The 22,309-nt window shown below is 46.4% G+C and overlaps 2 non-coding genes across 2 annotated transcripts; both read left to right on the plus strand.

The window, feature by feature from the left end:
• The first annotated feature begins 7,798 nt into the window (after positions 1-7,798).
• TRNAP-UGG (transfer RNA proline (anticodon UGG)) lies at positions 7,799-7,870 on the plus strand. The gene has a single exon. It is a non-coding gene; the product is annotated as a tRNA-Pro (tRNA).
• A 1,447-nt stretch (positions 7,871-9,317) lies between these two features.
• TRNAP-UGG (transfer RNA proline (anticodon UGG)) lies at positions 9,318-9,389 on the plus strand. The gene has a single exon. It is a non-coding gene; the product is annotated as a tRNA-Pro (tRNA).
• Positions 9,390-22,309: the final 12,920 nt, after the last annotated feature.

Raw genomic sequence — 22,309 nt, forward strand, 5'->3', positions numbered from 1 at the left:
GTAAAAAGGGGACGCTGTCTGCCGTAATGTGTAAAAAGGGGGGCGCTGTCTGCCGTTATGTGTAAAAAGTGTACGCTGTCTGCCGCTTTGTTTAACAAGGGCACGCTGTCTGCCGTTATGTGTAAAAAGTGTACGCTGTCTGCCGTAATGTGTAAAAAGTGCACGCTGTCTGCCGCTATGTGTAACAAGGGCACGCTGTCTGCCGTTATGTGTAAAAACGGGACGCTGTCTGCCGTAATGTATAAAAAGGGGGACGCTGTCTGCCGTAATGTGTAAAAAGGGGACGCTGTCTGCCGTAATGTGTAAAAAGAGGAATCTGTTCGCTGTAAGGTGTAAAAGGGTCTCTACCTGGTGTAGTGGCGCTACTGTGCGGCGTAATTTGAATAATGGAGACTACTGTGCACCATTTTATGAATTGGTATTATTTTGTGGCCACACCCCTTCCCCACGAAGCCACGCCACTATGTATTTTTGCACGCGCCTACGGCGCGCACTGCCCCTGTTTGCATGCAGGGGTGGGGCTCCGATGCCGTTTCTTGCACACAGTGCTAAAATGTCTAGTTACGGCACTGTTGCTAGGTATCCATTTCTCTGGCCCTGAGGAGGTCCCCCTCACCAGATCCTCTCAAGGGGTGAGGGGGTGGACTTGGATGGGATGGGGGGGGGGGGCGCCAAAGCATTTTGTCGCACCTGGGCCCACCGCTTGCTAGTTCCGCCACCGGTGTAGGCGACGCTGCTGCTGTGTTCATTACGTGTGTAGTCAACGCTGCTGCTGTTTGCATTGTGTGTAGGCGACGCTGCTGCTGTGTGCATTATGTGTGTTGTCGACGCTGCTGCTGTGTGCATTGTGTGTAGGCGACACTGCTGCTGTGTGCATTATGTGTGTAGGCGGCGCTGCTGCTGTGTGCATTGTGTGTGTAGGCGGTGCTGCTGCTGTGGGCATTATGTGTGTAGGCGGCGCTGCTGCTGTGTGCATTATGTGTGTAGGCGGCGCTGCTGCTGTGGGCATTATGTGTGTAGGCGGCGCTGCTGCTGTGGGCATTATGTGTGTAGGCGGCGCTGCTGCTGTGTGCATTGTGTGTGTGTAGGCAACGCTGCTGCTGTTTGCATTGTGTGTGTAGGCGGCGCTGCTGCTGTGGGCATTATGTGTGTAGGCGGCGCTGCTGCTGTGGGCATTATGTGTGTAGGCGGCGCTGCTGCTGTGGGCATTATGTGTGTAGGCGGCGCTGCTGCTGTGTGCATTATGTGTGTAGGAGGCGCTGCTGCTGTGTGCATTATGTGTGTAGGAGGCGCTGCTGCTGTGTGCATTATGTGTGTAGGCGGCGCTGCTGCTGTGGGCATTATGTGTGTAGGCGGCGCTGCTGCTGTGTGCATTATGTGTGTAGGCGGCGCTGCTGCTGTGTGCATTATGTGTGTAGGCGGCGCTGCTGCTGTGTGCATTATGTGTGTAGGCGGCGCTGCTGCTGTGTGCATTGTGTGTGTAGGCGGCGCTGCTGCTGTGTGCATTATGTGTGTAGGCGGCGCTGCTGCTGTGTGCATTATGTGTGTAGGAGGCGCTGCTGCTGTGTGCATTATGTGTGTAGGCGGCGCTGCTGCTGTGGGCATTATGTGTGTAGGAGGCGCTGCTGCTGTGGGCATTATGTGTGTAGGCGGCGCTGCTGCTGTGTGCATTGTGTGTGTAGGAGGCGCTGCTGCTGTGGGCATTATGTGTGTAGGAGGCGCTGCTGCTGTGTGCATTATGTGTGTAGGCGGCGCTGCTGCTGTGTGCATTATGTGTGTAGGCGGCGCTGCTGCTGTGTGCATTATGTGTGTAGGCGGCGCTGCTGCTGTGTGCATTATGTGTGTAGGCGGCGCTGCTGCTGTGTGCATTATGTGTGTAGGCGGCGCTGCTGCTGTGTGCATTATGTGTGTAGGCGGTGCTGCTGCTGTGTGCATTGTGTGTAGGTGACGCTGCTGCTGTGTGCATTATGTGTGTAGGCGGCGCTGCTGCTGTGTGCATTATGTGTGTAGGCGGCGCTGCTGCTGTGTGCATTATGTGTGTAGGCGGCGCTGCTGCTGTGTGCATTATGTGTGTTGGCGGCGCTGCTGCTGTGTGCATTATGTGTGTAGGCGGCGCTGCTGCTGTGTGCATTATGTGTGTAGGCGGCGCTGCTGCTGTGTGCATTATGTGTGTAGGCGGCGCTGCTGCTGTGGGCATTATGTGTGTAGGCGGCGCTGCTGCTGTGTGCATTATGTGTGTAGGCGGCGCTGCTGCTGTGTGCATTATGTGTGTAGGCGGCGCTGCTGCTGTGTGCATTATGTGTGTAGGCGGCGCTGCTGCTGTGTGCATTATGTGTGTAGGCGGCGCTGCTGCTGTGTGCATTATGTGTGTAGGCGGCGCTGCTGCTGTGTGCATTATGTGTGTAGGCGGCGCTGCTGCTGTGTGCATTATGTGTGTAGGCGGTGCTGCTGCTGTGTGCATTGTGTGTAGGTGACGCTGCTGCTGTGTGCATTATGTGTGTAGGCGGCGCTGCTGCTGTGTGCATTATGTGTGTAGGCGGCGCTGCTGCTGTGTGCATTATGTGTGTAGGCGGCGCTGCTGCTGTGTGCATTATGTGTGTTGGCGGCGCTGCTGCTGTGTGCATTATGTGTGTAGGCGGCGCTGCTGCTGTGTGCATTATGTGTGTAGGCGGCGCTGCTGCTGTGTGCATTATGTGTGTAGGCGGCGCTGCTGCTGTGGGCATTATGTGTGTAGGCGGCGCTGCTGCTGTGGGCATTATGTGTGTAGGCGGCGCTGCTGCTGTGGGCATTATGTGTGTAGGCGGCGCTGCTGCTGTGGGCATTGCCCCTTAGCTGCGAGCTGTCCTTTAGTAAAGTGTTGGAGGGCGCCAATTTATAGTTTGCAGGAGGGCGCCAAACACCCTAGCACCAGCCCTGTTTGCAGCGTCACTTTACAGCACCGGGGTCACATTGCAGCACATGGGGGACCCAGCGCCTGGCAGCGCTCACCGGAGCAGCGGACACCGGCTCCCTGGACAGGTGAGTATGGTTTTGGGGGGGGTTTTACTTTTTTTTTTCTTTTTTACACTGTGATCAGCTTGTGGGTCTATTCTCCTGGAGACAAGCGCAGTATTCTCAGGCAGAGTCTGCACTGTACACGGGTCGGCACGCATTTGGAGGGCCCAGTTGGAGAATACATCTGGGGGCATTTGCACACACGATAAGTTTGCCATGTGTGTATTTCAAGAGAGTACTGAAGGAATGGTGGGACGTTCAATGGTGAGCATGTTCTCACCATTGAATCTCCAGAGCCATGACTAGGGATGGTGCACAGTTATGTGTTATGTACGTGCGTAGATTCGGCTGAATCGGAATGCAGGTGGAAATCCACATTTATTTCTCAATGTTCGCAAATTCCAGGAGAGTAGGAAGAATGTTTTATAGGCCACAAATAGGCACGCATGTTTAATACCACTGTCTGCCTGCCCCTTCCCTTTAAATGGTAAGCACTCAGGAGTAGGGTCTTTCTCTTGTAGCGGGGTCCGGTGGAGGCCCCAAGCAGGGTAGCGGGAGATTCAGGCCCTATCCACCAGTATGATGACGGGCGATTCAGGCCCCATCAATAAATGCATCACCCCATGAGCCTGAATGTGAAAGGATTTAGGGCTCACCAATCACAGCGGCACTTTTTTTTAAAAGGCACTGTGAGTGAGCCAATCACGGCTCGCCATTGTGCAAATCCAAGTTCACAGCGCAGAGCCAATCAGATGAGATAAAGGTTCTTCTCACGTTTCTCATAATGCCAAGAAACAGTTAAAATTCTATTAATGACCAGCACAACTGCAAGGTGGTCTGTATTGCTAGCCACTGTCGTCTTTAAAAGGAGGGCAGCTCCTAAATTAAGTCACTCTTAGAGAATTCTTTATTAAACCTGCTGCAGAAACGCAGGTTACAGTCAGTAAGGGCCAAATGACTCTGGACCTAAATCATACTTGCCTACCCTCCCGGAAAGGCTGGGAGGCTCCCGAAAATCATGTGGCCCTCCCGGCCCCCCGGAAAGGTGGGCAAGTGTCCCCTACACTCCCGCTCGGCTGCACACAACAGAGAACAAGTGGGCGGTCCGAGGAGGATAGGGTGAGCGATTCACGTCATCGTAGCTCCACCCCCCCACTGTACAGTGCCTGTTTTCTCTGCACTGTTTAGCGGGGGTGGGGCCACGATGATGCGACTATGATGCCACGCCCCCAGACCGCTCACTTTCCCCACTGGACACACCCCCAGATCACCCACATTGCCACCAGACATGCCATCATTAGCCTACCATGCTGCAGCCTCCCGGAGGATGGTGCAGCAAGGTAGGCACCTATGGCCTAATTCAGACCTGATCGCAAAAGAAAATCTTTCTCTAATGGGCAAAACCATGTGCACTGCAGGTGGGGCAGCTGTAACATGTGCAGAGAGAGTTAGATTTGGGTGGGTTATATTGTTTCTGTGCCGGGTAAATACTGGCTGCTTTATTTTTACACTGCAATTTAGATTTCAGTTTGAACACACCCCACCCAAATCTAACTGTCTCTGCACATGTTACATCTGCCTCCCCTGCACTGCACATGAGGGGGAATTCCAAGTTGATCGCAGCAAGAATTTTGATAGCAGTTGGGCAAAACCGTGTGCACTGCAGGGGGAGCAGATATAACATGTGCAGAGAGAGTTAGATTTGGGTGTGGTGTGTTCAATCTGCAATCTAAATTGCAGTGTAAAAATAAAGCAGCCAGTATTTACCCTGCACAGAAACAAAATAACCCACCCAAATCTTACTCTCTCTACACATATTATATCTGCCTCCCCTGCAGTGCACATGGTTTTGCCCAACTGCTAAAAAAATTCCTGCTGCGATCAACTTGGAATTACCCCCATGGTTTGGCCCGTTAGAGAAAAAGTTTGCTGTTGCGATCAGGTCTGAATTAGCCCCTCTATTACATAAGCTATTAATGGCTGGTCTAGATAAGGTGGAAAAACACAACACAAGGTCTTTAGATACTGAGTTATTAATTACTGTCATACTATAACCAGGTAACCGTTTATTTGCTGATTGCAGATTTCTCTGACTATGGAAAGTTTGCACCACCTGGTTTAGGAGAAAGGTCTCGCAAATGCCAAAATACAGGTCATGTGACTGATATTTATACAGGGATAATGCACATTGTTAATAAGCTTGTTTTTCATACTTTGTATATAATCCTGCAAACAGATTAATGTCCCAACGCAAATACAAACAAAATTATTCACAGACACAATAATACGTGCAGTATCTGCTTGTATCCTACATTACTAAGGGGAGGTGTCCCTCATGAAGAAGACATATGGTACTAAATAAAAATCTAACCAGCTAAAATTCCCACAATGATTGCTGCTTACTGTATAACAATAACTTTACTTATGTCTGAAAAACACTCGTAAAGCGTATAATAGGAGTTTCCCATTCCAGCATTCTGCAAACACTAATGCAGAATACTACTTGTATGTGATGATATGTTATTATGTCTCCCCCTACTGGTGGACCTACAGTATGTACAGTCCCTGGAATGTGTGTGGTCTGCAGTGTGTGTGTGTGTGTGTGTGTGTGTGTGTGTGTGTGTGTGTGTGTGTGTGTGTGTGTGTGTGTGTGTGTGTGTGTGTGTGTGTGTGACAAGGGCTGATGGGCTGATCTGACCACACAGAGAGAGACGGGCAGGCAAAACAGCGCAGACTTTGACAGTGGCGTATCTATAGTGGGTGCAGTGTGTGCAGTGTTCAGGGGGGCCCACACTGCAACACCCTGCACTTATTTTTTAATACTCACCTCTCCAGAGTCCCCCGCTGGCGGTAGCAGCTCTCCTCAAATCTCCGGTAAATGGCGCTGCGGTCATTTTCCCGGAGATTTGCGCATGCACAGTAAGAAAATCTCTGGGAGTATGGCCACCGCGCCATTTTCCTGGAGATTTGCACATACACAATAGAGTCTGTGCACCCTCTAGTGCTCAGACTCTATTACGCTGATGGGCGCTGGCTGCAGGGGAGGGGGCCCCCGATGGAGGAGGTTGGACACGGAGATTACAAGCATTGTAAAGTGGGGGGCGTGGCTCTGATGACACAATTTAGCGCAAATCGCGCCATTGGCCACCTGGACCACCCACTTCACTCAGGAAGTGGGCGATGTCGGGTTGACAAGTGCTGCTCTGGGAGACTAGAAAGCTCTTCCAGGTAGCCGGGAGAGCCACCCAAGATTCGGAAGCCTCCAGGCCATTCCCAGGAGCAGCGGGCAGGTCCATGATGATGCCTTTGCACTTTCTCTTAGACTCTAGAACAGCGTTTTTCAACCACTGTGCCATGGCACACTACTGTGGCAGCGGTTCCCAGATGTGCCACCAGAGATTCCTGTGCCCATCATCACTATCGAGCTCCGTGACCTATGAAGATGTGCCATGACTCAAAGATCATACACGCTATGTCGCATTCCCATCCACCGCCCCCTACTGCTTCCTGCCGTTTGAAGTTGACGCTCCGGCTGCATAAACACCCGCCGCTGAGGCAGAGAGAGGGAAAACCGAGCTTCACATCTACTGACTCACAGGTAGGGGTCAGCGTGTTTTTATTTATTTGATTACTGTGTGTAACTACTGTGGGGTCCAATGTGTGGAATTACTGTGGGGGGCCAATGTGTGTAACTACTGTGGGGTCCAATGTGTGGAATTACTGTGGGGGGCCAATGTGTGGAATTGCTGTGGGGTCCAATGTGTGGAATTACTGTGGGGGCCAAGTGTGGAATTACTGTGGGGAACAGCGCATTTGTTTAATTACTGTAGGGGCGCCAGTGAATTTGGGTAATAACTGCAGGAGCCAATGTGTGTTGTTTTTTTCCTGTGGGGACCGATATATGTGTTTTATTTTCGCTGTGGGTGGTATCAGTAGACGGTATGTCTTGGAAATTATTAAATCTTGTTTGGTGTGCCGCAAATTGAAAAAGGTTGAAACTCACTGCTCTAGAGGATCTCCTAGAGGGTTGGCCCAAATAATAATCAAATAAGCTGTCAAATAATGTAATAGTTGGGGGGGGGGGAAATCACAGAGAAAAAAAACATGTCTAGAACTATAATTTACTCAAATAATAACTGCAAAGGTAGGCTGACCATAATATCCCTTTAAACTGGGACACTTATAAATTACACAGGTTCTGGGGCTGATTAAAACCAGGTGACATACAGACTTGAAGTCAGCCAGCCACAGAACCTGTGTAATTTATGAGTGTCCCAGTTTAAAGGGATATTATTTTCAGCCTAGCTAAGGACCTGTAAAAATATCAGACCCCAGTCTCAATGAATAGACTCCCCCCCCCATCCACCCCCCACTAAGAAGGCAAGAGGAGGGCCCCCGTTTTAAATAAAATAGCTTGTTACATATCCACACTATACATAACATACACAAGGGCAGGAGATTTTCATCGTCCGTTGTAGTCTCAATAACACATTTCCAGGCTACAACCACTAGGTCACGGAACAATCAGCACTAGAGTGAGCTGGCGTTACTGATCACAGCGGCTGCCGTGTGTGTAGTACAGACGTATTCAAGGGACAGGTGGGGTGGAATACCCCCCAGGCACACACAGAACACTGTCTGAACTGATCATTTGTGGAAGTATAAAAAGTGGAGCAAACATGTCTTCACTGAAACTGCAGAAAAGATTATACGCTGTTCTCACATAGATACAAAATCCATACTGTGCAAACATAGCATTGACAAGTCGTATGACTAGATGTCACATGACAAGCTTTACACAGGTGGCTCGTTGGTCTAGGGGTATGATTCTCGCTTTGGGTGCGAGAGGTCCCGGGTTCAAATCCTGGACGAGCCCAATTTTCTTCTTTTGTTTCTTCTGGCCTATTGTGTTACATAAACATCGTGTTATCTGCTTCGCAAACACTGAATAGCTTAGAATGGCTAAATAATGTCAGCTCACCAATGCCTTAGCAAAGAGAAGAGGGTTTTCCGCACCAGAATGTAAATAATTATTTAAAGGGAACATTGGACTCAGTAATTGGAACAATTAAGTCTCCATCTTTAATCAAACCGTTCGTGTTGGGTGCCACCCACCAATTATAAAAATATTGGATAACGAATAAAGAAAGAGAATTGGGTTCAATTGGGTGCACTCCGTCCCCTAAAGTGAATTATTATTAAAATCCACTTTATTAATTTTCATTTAAAAACAGGTATCAGCATAAATACTCAGTTCAGCAGCCTGTAAATGATATTATATATTTATTTTTGACCTATAATAGGTAAATTAAGCGAAGTGAAGAAATTAGAAAAAAAGGTTGTGAAAGAAATATAAGAAATGTGAATAAAGATTTAAAAATACGCTATGTGTCACGTCTCTTATTTGCCTATTATATATAAATTCCCATACGTATGCTACCAGTGAATTGCAGGCACAGGGTTAATATGTGTGCTGTATTATATATTAAGATATACGATGTTTACTCCACAAGCAGGAGAGTAAGTGTCAATTTATGGTATTATGCAACCCTCAATGGTTACATAATAAATGATACTTGTAACTTTGTATCAATAATTACTTGAGTTTCCTGGATTGTAGCTCTTATATCCAACAACTGATGAATGTGGTGTTTAAAAAAAAGTTTGTAACTAGCCTGTGGTCATGTGATATTCATATACTGTATATGGGAACAGATGGTTACACTTGGGATTATGATTCCCAGCCACGAATCACGTTGTTTTTATTGTTCTTGTATTATTATGGTCCACATGTAACAATAATAATGTTACTAATAGATCCCTGCAGCCATAAAATAATAATGGTGGTGATATTGCATATGTTATTATAGATAGTGTTAATCCAGACCTTGTTTGATAATTCTAACCATTTGTTTTTTTACTGAACAGGCTTTATTATAGATTGCTACACTTCACATTCATAAACGATACTACACTCCAGAGTTCATGTAATTCCTTATACTAGTATCAAAGTTCTATAGCTGGTAAAGCATAATTGTGAACATGTGTTTGGTGCATTACATTCATCGGTCGTCCCCGCTGTGCGGGACCGTTATGATCGGACCTCCTGTACACCGTAAAAATCTCATATGGCTATCTCCACCGCTATCTTGATAAAGACTGCGGGGGAGTGCATGTTAAGCTGTTATTAACAATGGGAATATATAGATATATATTATATTTTAGACGTGACACACTGGCCACCAATGCGCATTTCGCTCCGGTGTCGGGCTTCCTCAGGGCAGTCGTATGACTAGATATCACATGACAGACTTTGCACAGGTGGCTCGTTGGTCTAGGGGTATGATTCTCGCTTTGGGTGCGAGAGGTCCCGGGTTCAAATCCCGGACGAGCCCAATTTTCTTATTTTGTTTCTTCTGGCCTATTGTGTTTTAAATAAACATCATGTTATCTGCTTCGCAAACACTGAATAGCTTAGAATGGCTAAATAATGTCAGCTCACCAATATAACTATGCCTTAATATGCAGGTTCACAAACTCGGTCCTTAGGACCTCACACGGTGCATGTTTTGCAGGTAACCCAGCAGATGTACAGGTGTAATAATTACTTACTGATACATTTTAAAAGGTCCAGAAGTGGAGCTATTTATTTCACTTGCGATTCTGTGAGGAGACCTGGAGAACATGCACTGCGTGGGGTCCTGAGCACAGAGTTTGAGAACCTGTGACTTCATAGATCACTATCTTGCTACCTGGAATGTCAGGTGCGTAACATCAGCAGAAAAGAAATGCATGTAAAACTGGACACATCTGTATACATATACTGTACAAGTACTTGAGTTAATTTCAGGATTGACTCAGAAAGAGCAATACAATGTACTTGGTGAAATGGACACAAAACATGAAAATGCAGCATACAGTGCCTCATGTCTCAGTCATTTTACTGGGTATGGTCATAATCCTTCACTCCCTTTGCATGCATGACACTGCCCCCTCCTGGCTATCCTCTTACCTCTGTGACTGTTCCTTGTCTGTCTCCTCTCATGACTCCACCTTCCCTCCACTTCCACTAGCAGTAGGTGTTCCACAAGGCTGTTCTTGAAGCTTTTCTTTTCTCTCTATACATCTTCTTTAGGTTAGCACTTTTGACTTCCATTATCATCTCTACGCTAATGATATTCAAATCTAACTTTCCTCCCCTGACCTCAACCCTGCTCTCCTCACTCATATCTCCATCTGTCTCTCTGCTACCTCATCGTGGATGTACCAGCACTTTCTTAAACTGAACATGTCTAAGACTGAGCTGATCAACTTCCCACCCTCCCACATAACCTCACCTCCCACAATTTCGTAATCTATTGATGGCACTACTGTCTCCTCTAGCCCCAAAGTGAGCTGTCTTGGAGTAATCCTTGACTCCTTTAAGCCACACATTCAGTACTTCTTGCAGTCCTACCGTTTCTATATCTCCAGGATCAGCCCCTTTCTTACCCTGGATGCTACTAAGACCCTCATCCACTCAATGGTCAGCTCCAGATTGGACTACTGTAATCTCATATCTGGCCTCCCTGACAACTGCCTTTATCCACTCCAATCTATCCTCAATGCTGCTGTACAGCTGATCATCCTCTCCAAATGTACTATCCGCCAACCCTCTTACAAGCCCTACACTGGCTCTGCTTCCCCTTGAGATTCCAATTCTAGATTCTCACTTATAAAGCCCTCACAGATTCCTCTTCTGTATACATCTCTGACCTTCTCTCCCTTTACACTCCTGCCCGTCCTCTTCGCTCCGCAAATACATGCCACCTCTCCTGCCTACTGATTACTTCCACTCCTACGTCCAAGATTTTGCACATGCAGCTCCCTGTCTCTGGAATTCCCTACCTCACAGGTTCTCAAACTTGGTCCTCAGGAGCCCACACAGCGCATGTTTTTGAAGGTCTCCTCACAGAATCACAAGTGAAATAATTAGCTCAAACTGTTGATCTTTTAAAATGTGTTGGTAATGAGTACACCTGTGCACCTGCTGGGTTACCTGGAATACATTGACTGTTTGGGGTCCTGAGGACCGAGTTTGAGAACCTATGCTCTACCTCTCCCCATCAGACTGTCCACCTCTATACAAAACTTTAAATGGGCTCCCAAGATCCACTTCTTCATCAAACCCAGCCATCTCTCATCCTAACCATGTTCCACTCTCACTGTCTACCTGATCTGTGTTACCCTTCTGTCTGCTCTTACCCTTTAGAATGTAAGCTCTCACGAGCAGAGCCCTCTCCCCTCATGTGCTTTTCCTTCTTAATCAGATTGTCTTCTACAATGGCACCTAACCCTCAATTTCTGCCACCCTGTTTATTTCGGGGTCATGTCCGCTGATGCAGTAATGTTTATATACCATGTACTTGTCCTGAATCACCTTAAACTGTAAGTCACATTTTTATTGCTTTGCCCATTTGTTTATGTACTTTGTAATGCACTGCAGAACCCTTGTGGTACCATATAAATAAAGGATAATAAGAATACAAAAGTTTATGTTGAGCATGTCGATATTCATTGCATAATGATGAAATTTTGACATGTTGGAATGTCAACATATTGTTCCTAGTGGCCCAGAAATGACTAACCTTCTCCTGATGGCTGAGGAAGCTCCAGTGCAGCTTCTGGGTCCTGGCGGTCATCTGACCATCACTTCCAGGTGAGAGCATCGGCATTCCAGTATTTCTCTCCTATCCCTAAACCTAATCCCTACCCCTAACCTTTCATCTAGCAATGAGGAAGGCTAGACAGATGCTTGGCTGCATTTTGAGAGGAATAAGCAGCAGCAGAAATAAAGAAGTAATAATGCCACTGTATAGGTCATTGGTGCGGCCTCATCCAGAATACTTGGTTCAATTCTGGAGGCCATATCTTCAGAAGGATATTAATACATTAGAGACTGTACAGAGAAGGGCAACTTAAATGGTTCATGGCCTACATCACACAACATACCCAGAAAGACTAAAAAATCTCACTATGTATAGTTTGGAGCAGAGAAGGGAAAGGGGTAAAGTGATAGAAACTTTCACATACTGTATATCAAGGGTTTTAAGTCCAGGACGGAAACATTCTCCTGAAATTTGGGAAGGAAGAAGGAAGGAACCTGTATTATTGACACACTAAAGAAAGATAAATTTATCATAAAATATAACCTTTAATATGATACGATTAAAATGGGGTATAATATATTATCCCAAACTACAGTGAAACATAAGAGTTAAAATCACGAACATTTGACAAATACATAAGTGTAAAGAAAATAAAGAATGTGAACAAAAGATTAAAAAGCGTGTCCACGTGTGATTATTAATATATAACACTGTTCATTTGCTATGATTACCAAGATATCTCCACCATTGGTCACTTTACTATCATGGGATGTCATCAAAAATTGACTTTCTTTTTGGTATATTAATATCTGCTCTCCAATTTGTCAGTCTCCACACTATCCTGACACCAGTTCACCACCTACTCATTGAGAATACCTCACTATTAATACCATTAAAGGAATAATCCTTATTTTTCTGGTTGGGAGTGTAAGTAAGGTTGCTTTTAAGGGGTATAGAGATCCCAGTATAGATATAGAACAAGCTATATATGCATGGTGGTTCTTATTGATCTGTATCTATTTTGCTGGAGATATGTTGATTTTAGGGGAATGGCAACCTCCAAGCTCCCTGATGAAGCTGCCACTAGCGCAGTGAAACATGCGTGTAGGGCACAGCGTGTCCACGTGTGTTTGCATACCAAATGTTATAAAACAAATGTATCATCATTGTGTTTAGACATATATTACCCCAGAGCCGGCCATAGGCATAGGCAAACTAGGCAATTGCCTAGGGCATTTGATATGCCTAGGGGCATCAGCAGCTTCTGCTGATTAAAATGATATGCGGCATGCCTATGTGTGTAGCATTTCATATGCAGATACAGCCACAGTCTCACACAGTATATAGACATGCTGCATATCATTTTAATCAGCAGAAGCTGCTTGTGCATCCTAGCCACATAGCAATGCAAATAAGATGCATTTTCATTAAAAAAAAGGTGCCCGACGTTAGCATTGAGGCAAGATTTATGAGGACACATCTGTATCCAAGCAGAGGCAGAGGTCACAGTGTTAGTGGCAGTGTGAGTGCTGTGTGTGAGTGGGTTGGTTGTGCAGTAGTGTTACGAATATGTGTAAGGAGCATTATGTGTGTCATGTAAAAATGCATTAATAAGTGCAACATATGTGTAAGGGGCACTGTGTGTGTCATTATGTGTATAAGGGCATTAATAATGTGTGGCATATGTGTAACAGGGTACTACTGTATGTGTGTCATTATGTGTGTATAGGGGCACTAATAATGTGCAGCAAATGTGTAGGGGGCACTATGTGTGTCATTATGTGTATAAGGGCATTAGTAATGTGCGGCATATGTGTAAGGGACATTATGTGTAAAAGGGCATTAATAAAGGTTGTCATATTGTGTAAGGCGCATTATGTATATAAGGACATTAATAAGGTGTCTCATATGTGTAAGAGGCATTACTGTGTGGAATTATGTGTATAAATGCATTACTAATGTGTGGCATTATGTATATAAGGTGCTCTACTATGTGGCGTTGCATATAGAAAGGGCACTACTGTGTCATCTAATGTGAATAAAGAGCAAAAGGGTGTGGTGTAATGTGAATAACGAGCAATTCAGTGTGATGTAATGTGAATAAGGGGCTCTACTGTGAGGAGTAACATTTATAAGGTAAAGTGATACTGCTGTGGGATGTGATATGAATTATGGACACTATCGCATGATCAATTGTGAATAAAGTTGCAGTACTGTGGGCTGTGCGCCAAATGTGCGAACTGATCCTATTTAAAATATAGGGGGTACAAACACCAAAATAAGGACTGCTATAGGTGAGGGGTGATGGTGCTGGGAAAGAGGTACAAGGTCAGAGGCGGAACCAGCGGTGGTGCTAGCGGGCACCAGCCAAAATTTTGCCTAGGGCATCATATTGGTTAGGACCAGCTCTGTATTACCCTCACCAATAGGGATGTTATACTAGGCTATAGGAGACAGAGAGTGTATATACCTGCTAATGGAATATAGTATAAACAACTTTTTTGCTATTTGGAGTAATTATAATAACGATATTCAGAGCTTAAACATAGAATCTAGACCTTGTGGCAGCTGCCAGTGACACTGATGATGTTACCTGTGCTGCATCATGTGTAAGAAACATTGATACACTGTGACATTGGGGGTCATTCTGAGTTGATCTCTCGCTGGCTAGTTTTAGCAGCCGTGCAAACGCTATGCCGCCGCCCACTGGGGAGTGTATTTTAGCTTAGCAGAAGTGTGAACGCCTGTGCAGCCGAGCTCTACAAAAACAGTTTGTGCAGTTTCAGAGTAGCTCTGAACCTACTCAGCGCTTGCGATCACTTCAGCCTATTCGTGTCCGGATTTGACGTCATACACCCGCACAGCGAACGCCCAGCCACGAGTGTGTTTTTTCAGACACGCCTGCGTTTTTGCAAACACTCCCTGAAAATGGTCAGTTGACACCCAGTAACGCCCCTTTCCTGTCAATCTTCTTGCTGGCGCCAGTGCGAAGGAAAACTTTGCTAAAACCTGAGCACAACCACAAAGAGCTTTGTACCCGTACGTAGCGTGTGCACATTGCGGGGCATACGCATGCGCAGAAATGCCATTTTTTCACCTGATCGCTGCGCTGTGAAAATCGGCAGCAAGCGATCAACTCGGAATGACCCCCCCATTGTTGGATGGTTGAGCAGCTATGATAGGAATAGCACTAGCAAGATCAGATTGTAGCAAATAAACTGGCAACATCTAGATGCTGGAAAGTAGCTATTTGAATAAACAAGATATAGGAGCAGCTACAATTGAAACAGTGTATCTAAATATGATGTGAATACCTTTATGAATAATACCCCTTTCAGACCAAAAATGCAGGGTCTAACTCGGGAATTCGGTCCCGGGATCATGCAGGGACATTCCCGGGTTGGGCCCCGTTTATACCAGCATTTGGAGCCGGGACATCCCGGGTCGGCACCTTTCATACTGAACCCAGGATGGCCCTGCATTTTATGAGAATGTCATTAGAAATGGCCCTTTTTAAGGCCCACAAATATGAGGTCATTACAGAGAGGGAGGGAGAAAGGAAGGGAGGGCAGGCCTGCTCACCTCATTGCAGCAATCATGGCCGACGGAGTACCACTGTGTATGCCTGTGTTCCTGATTGTTTGGGCTTTACTGCTGTTTGACCCAGCAAGTGAGAGTCTGATGCAGCTTCTGACTTTTTGTGCTCTATAGTGCAGAGTTATATCTGGAGGAGGAGAGCTTTATTTTTGGCAGAGAGGGCCAGGACTCGGCGCCAGTATTTGCGCAGGAGGAGAACCCTGATTTCGCAGACTCTGGCTTCTGTTATGCGAATTAGTACCGCGTCCGAGCAAAGAATGTGGACCAGAGACCGCCCTCATGGTGATGTTTTCATGGAGACTGTGGAGGCTTATCAAGATGAGGAGTGGATGAGCCACTTTCGCATGTCACGTCCAACGTTCCAATACCTGCTGGACCTACTCACCCCTGCACTTATTATGCAGACCACCCACTACCGGACACCTATCCAGCCAAGGAGGAGACTGGTGATTGCGCTGTGGTGGTATGCTATGCCAGGAGAGTACCGCACAATCTCCTGTTTGTTTGTTTGTTGTTGGGATCTCCACTGTCTGCAGTGTTATACACCAGGTGACGAAGGCTATACTGGATACACTATACAAAAGGTTTATCTGCTTACCGCAAGGGCAGCGCCTAGATGACACCATCAGAGGCTTTGTGCAACGTGGGTACCCTCAGTGTGCCGGTGCCATCAATGGGACCCATATCCCCATCATTGCCCCCCGTGACAACCCGGCGGCTTATTATAAACGCAAGGGATGGCATTCCATTGTCTTACAGGCTGTGGTTGGCCATAAATACTGGTAAGTAAATTTGTCAGTGTTTTTTTTTTTTTTTTAAATGCAGTGTGCCTTTATTTTTTCTAAAAATTGTTAAAAAATTTCTTTTAGCTTCACTGATGTATATATTGGCTGGCCTGGGCGAGCACATGACGCTCGTGTTCTTGCCAACTCCGATTTGTACAAGATTGCGGAGGACAAGCAGGGTGGATGGCTTTTTCCCAGAGAGGTAAAAAAAAAAAAAAAAAAATTTATATATATATATATATATATATATATATATTATCCACACCCCCTCCAATGTTTCTTTAAAGGGTTTGCCAGATTTCACTTTTGGTTGTCAGTTGTGATGGAATATGTGTGGCCTGTAGTGTTTCTCTTTGTAAAAGGTTTATTGAAATAGCAGTCCCTGTAGATTGCTGTCACCTGCTTCACCCCCATACCTGTTTCAGCAATCAAGTGATACTCATACTCTTGTATTTCTTTTCAGAAATCAAAGACAGTGGATGGGGTGGACATCCCAGTCCACATCATTGGGGATGCAGCCTACCCTTTACGCCACTGGCTAATGAAGGGGTACACCCAGCATTTGCAGCTGTCTCCCATCCAAGTGGCATATACCCACACTCTAAGTTCGGCATGGATGGTGGTGGAGAATGCCTTTGGCCGCCTGAAAGGATGTTGGGGCTGCCTCATGAAGTGGAATGATGTTGACCTCAAATTTATGCCCCATGTAGTAGCGGCCTGCTGTGTCCTTCACAACATATGTGAACTACAGAAGGAACAGTTTCCAGAGGAGTGGACTGTGAAGGACCCTGAAGTGACACCCTCTAGTGTAGATTTGGAGGTGTCTGGTGGGCAACATTCCTCTAGTGCCGAACTCATTAGGGAAACCATTTGTACCAACCTTAACGAGATGTTAAAATAATTCATGATGTTTACAATTTTACATGAACAAAACATTTGCACTGTTTTATCCTTTGTTTTAATTGCACAAAACCAATCGGTTAAATGCACAGGCATATATATATAGTAAAGCTTGGCATAAAATGAGAACATGTGGCGAACACATAGCAAACATATTAATATAAAATCCCCCAAAAACCCAATCCCTCCCCCCCTTCCAAACATGAAAATTGGGACCGTATAACTGGCCCAAACTATCAAAGTTAAATACACAGTCCAAGGCAAACACTGCCTATGGCAATTGTCTATACACTTTGTAATCTGGAGATGGATTCGGGTTAGGGGGGTCATAGTAGGGACCTCTAGAATACGGGGGATAACCCTGCTCGGGGACAGGAGGGGCCTGGATAGCTGGGTACATATGGGTACCCTGAATGCGAGGCAAGATGCGTTCCAGGAACTGAAATTGCCGGTCTTGGTAGTCGCACAAGATGCGTTCTTGGTGTCCCATTATCTGCGTTATGAAGGATTGCTGCAGCTCTCTTTCCGCCTCTATAAAACGGAGTTATCGGGCATCCTCCTGTTGCTGCATGTTGTTGTCCATGTCGTGCAGTTCTTCAACCAGCACCTTTGTCATTGCCCATGCAGCAAGCTCCACTTTGTTAACTTTGCGTTTCCGTTTGGGAACTGAAAATACTGCAAGGGGATTAAGAAGGAAAAAAGGGCATATAAGAAAAAGCAGTGATGTGATCGTACGTGTTTGTGGCCTCCTCCCACCTGCACTAGATACACTCTGCGACAGGAACTATATGGCGGGCGGTTATGGGGGCATATAGTGCAGAATTCATGTTTATTGGATGCGGGTGTTTAGAACAGAAATAATGGTAAGCAAGGACAAATACTTACTATTGGTGCCCATCACAGGGGGATTTGCCTGGAGGGCCGCGCCCACATCTGTTTCCTGGACAGTCGCAGCGTCCGCACTGTTGCCGGGTAAACTATCTTCAGTCGGGTTGGTGGATGAGTCCAGATCGGGGTGGATAGGATCATCTTCAAATAGTATGGGGGATGATGTTGTTCGCCCACATTGGGTACTTTCCATGCTGGACTCACTCTCCTCAGCATCCACAAAGGGTGAGGGAGTGGCATAGCTGGAGGATGACAGGCTGATGGGGTCACTGAGCGCAGTGTTGCCAAAAACTGATGCACATTGCTCATAAAACATCCAGTTGCACCTTGCAGCCCCACTTTTGTTCCGGTTGTGGTCATGGATGCGGTTAAACTGTTCTTTTAGCGTTTTCAGTTTATTCACCACTTGTTGTTGGCTACGGATGATGCTGGGCGAGGCCAGGGTCTGCGCTATGTTGTGGTACATCTGGGCATCCTTTACAGTACCTGTGATCTGGCGCCTGATCTCCTCTTTCCCTCTAATGCTTAAAAGCTCCCTCACCTCCTCATTTGTCCAAGACATTGCAGGGCTGCAGGGGTTAAAAAGCGCTGCTGGGGTCTGTTGTGCCACAGAGCTGCAAAGTACCTGCCTACACTCTGTGTGATGCCTCTGCGCGTCTCTGTAAAATCACAACACCAGGAAGTGCCCAGAATAGCCAATCAGCATCAGCAAAGGCAACCCGGAAAGGCGGGACATGTCCCTGCACCGTTCATACTGGCCAGGGTCCCGGGAAGATCCCTGGCCAGTATGAACAGTCTTCCCGGGACCAACCCTGGAAGAAAGCAGGGTTGAAATGCAGGGGCATGGTTCCCGGGATTCTGTCCCGGGACCCTTTCACACCAGCGCTACACCTGGGTTGTTGCCGGGATCATCCCGGGAAAATAGGCTGGTGTGAAAGGGGTATAAGCTAGTAGTGATACAACCAACGGTAAGAGCACACAGCATTGTTGTATGATATAAACAGTGACATCTGCTTAATAAATGTTTCTTCCACAAGGGAAATAATAAGGGACATTGGGGGTCATTCTGACCCATTCGCTCGCTGCTTTTTGTCGCAGCCGAGCAAACAGGTCCCTACTGCGCATGCCAGAAGGCCGTAGCAGGGCTGCGATCGCCTCTGCCTGATTGACAGGCAGAGGCGTTTGCTGGGTGGGAGGGGGCGGAATGGCTGCGTTTGGCCGCCGTTTCGTGGGAGCGGTCCGGCCAACGCAGGCGTGGCCGGACTGAACGGGGGGCGGGGCGGTGCGGCTGCATGATGGGGAGCGATGAGTAGCTCCCAGTCAGCACGCTAAAGCTGCGCTGGTCGGGAGCTACTCTTGAAGTGCAAAGGCATCGCCACTGTGCGATGCCTTTGCACTTCTGCGGGGGGGGGGGGGGGGCACTGACATGCGGGGCGGACTATCCCTGTGCTGGGCGTCCCCCCGCATTTCAGTGTGAATAATCATAGCTGTGCTAAATTTAGCACAGCTATGATCAACTCGGAATGACCCCCATAATTTAGTAAAAATACATAAATAAAATCCCTTTGGAAATTCTATAATATCTCTCCTATGACTTTAAAAAACCACACTACTTGATGAAAGGCGCTATGGTCCAAATATAATATATCACTGCGACTTTAATATTAGCAGTTACCATATATACATGCCAAGGGTGAACTTGAGTGATTACCTGGGAATACTACTGATTGAACTTGGTACCCAATAATGTAAGACAGGAATAAACCCATCTCAAGATACTCTACTGAGGTCCATATTGAGATATATATTTTATATTTTCAGCATCAGAAATCAGCGGGGACATGGAAAAGAATCAATAAGCAATTATTTTCTTGGGTTGGTTGCTTTATATTATAATTGGGGCTGCTACACCTCTAAGAGCAACATATCCCTAAATGAATAGATAAAGACTAACAAGAACTAATCTGTATATATTGGTTGCTTTATATTTAAATTGGGATTGCTATACCCCCTAAAAAACAACCTTACTTACACTTCCAACTAAATAAAGAAGGATTATCTCCTTAATCATATTAAAAAGGAATGTAAAGTATTTTGACATACAAAAAAAACAGTTTCTTGAGTACTTTTTGATGAGCAGGTGATAAACTGACCAACTGAAGAATTAACAAGCATTAATTTTGCGTGCTAGTTGCTTTATATTATGATTGGGGTTGCCATACCCCTAAAAGCAACATATCTCCAGCTAAATAAAGATCAATAAGAACCACCATGCATATATACTGTAGGTCATTTTATATCTATACTGGGATCTCTATACCCCTTAAAAGCAACCATACTTACACTCAGGGCCGGTTCTAGCCCTTGTGGTGCCCCGAGCGAAAATAGGGGCGTGGCTTCATAAAGAGGCGTGGTCAGTTATGCCTCCTGTAGAGTTGTGCCCGGTTTATGCCCCCAGTGGTATTTCCCCCAGTACAGTTGTGCCCCCGTTTGTGCCTCCTAGTTGCGCCGCTTACAAAATATAAATAAATAAAAAATGTATTAATTCATTAATACTCACTATGGCCGGAGAGACTAACCAGCCACACGTGTAATGGCAGCTGCGGCACTGAAGGGGTTAACCCTCATGCCCGGCGCCATTTTGCGGACAATAGGCACTTGGCGTCACTGTTAAATGTACTTACGGCGCTGGGCGCAGACGGTTTCAAAATGTTTAATGATGTGTCTTAACATGTCATATGTAGTGCTCTGTGCACAATTGCAGGAATTCATGTTTAAATGTTTTTATATTTAAGATATGGTCACCTGTATTTTAAAGGGAAAAATGCACTTACTATAGCTGTCTGACTAATCATCTATCTTCTGGAAATAGGAAGTGGCGTGCTAATGGCCCTGTCCTAGCAGAGAGGTGTGAATGACAATACCTTTTGATGTTTAAGTTCCTTAAAGAAAGATGCTAATCACGGGGGATGTATAAAGTCTATGGGCTTGGAACCTGTTTCATGTAGCTGATTTAATTGATATACGAATCCTGAATGGTAGATGCAGGAAGGAAGAATATTTGTTTGGTAAATCAAATACAAACCGTATTTGAAGCTATGTGTTAAATGTATCAATGGTGAAGTGTAAACTTCCAGGTGGTAGGAATTGGAGTTTAAATTATACAAAACTTTGTCTGTGTGTGGCAGGAAAAGGATATAGCTTTTTTGCACTTACTGTATATCCTTGTAAAATGTAATTTATTTATATTTTGTAAGATATCCTGATTGGATGGAAAGGACTGTGGTTTGTGATTTTTCTGTATAAAAAGAGGAGGCTGTGAGCCTCCAGTGTGTATTATACCAACTACTTTCTGCTGTGAACATCTTGCTGTATGCTGTTTCCCCTAGCAATAGGGAAGAGTTCTCTTTAGAACTATTTGTTGGCATTAAAACATCATCTGCCTCAAGAAGATTGCGTCATCTTGTGACCTGCAGGCCTATGCAGAACATAGCCCCGTTCTCCGGCTGTCCCGGGAGCACCCCAACGTCTCCAAGTTCCGCCTTCCGCCAGCTACTGGTAGAGGACTAGTGGGGATTCGTCAATACCACACAGGTGTGGTAAGGCAGCGTGTCGGCACATACAGAGCAGAACCGTGGTTCCAAACACCACGGCAGGTTAGGAGTTTGGTGGTGGCAGCATAAACCCGCCCACAGCGTAGTGGGTGGAGTAAGTAACAGGCGGTTACTGACGGTAAGCGGGAATCCCCTATGTAGTCAGGTCCCGTGTGACCTAAATATCCATTCTGTGTACTGGGGACGGGACGCGAAAGCGGTGAGTGTGTTTTCGTACGGTACCGTCCGGTCACAGAAATTGGTGGCATAGCGGTGGGATCATCCCAGGCGGCTTTTCGGTCACCCGATTGGAGAAGCCGAGTTACTCAGGAGAGGAGTAACTGCAGTGCAGGAGAACGCACAAGATGACGGACTTCAGCGGAACGTCTAAGGGTGATCTGGAGATCGTGTGCCAGGAGAAGGGTGTGGATATCCCTTTCAACGCGTCCAGAAGCGTCATGAAGGCGGCGCTCATGAGCTTGGAGGAGTCCCATCAGGCGGAGGTGGAAAGCACTGACGGTGTCAGCATCGCAGAGGACGGCCCACCAGTGAACCTTCGTACGGAACTGTTGAGACCCACAAGCCCCGCCCCTTCTAGCAGCATCCATGTTTCCCAGCAATCCCTAGCAGGGCCAGGATCCCAACGTCCCAGGGGGGGCGGCACGGATAGCCTAACGGATCGGCTAGCGGAATTGGGGGAAAGGGCAACGGAGCAAGAGCGCTTGATCATCATCCAGATGTGGCGTGATGAGCGGGCACCACAGGCCGTGGTACCCCGGGAGCCGTTGTCAGCTGTTGTACACAGATCAGGATGCATTCAGTTTGCCAAGTTTGCAGACAGTGATGGGGACATTGATGGACATTTACAAGTTTTTGAAAGGACTTGTAAACTACACGATTTACC

Source organism: Pseudophryne corroboree, chromosome 6, assembly GCF_028390025.1.
Source record: "Pseudophryne corroboree isolate aPseCor3 chromosome 6, aPseCor3.hap2, whole genome shotgun sequence".
Lineage (NCBI taxonomy): Eukaryota > Metazoa > Chordata > Amphibia > Anura > Myobatrachidae > Pseudophryne > Pseudophryne corroboree.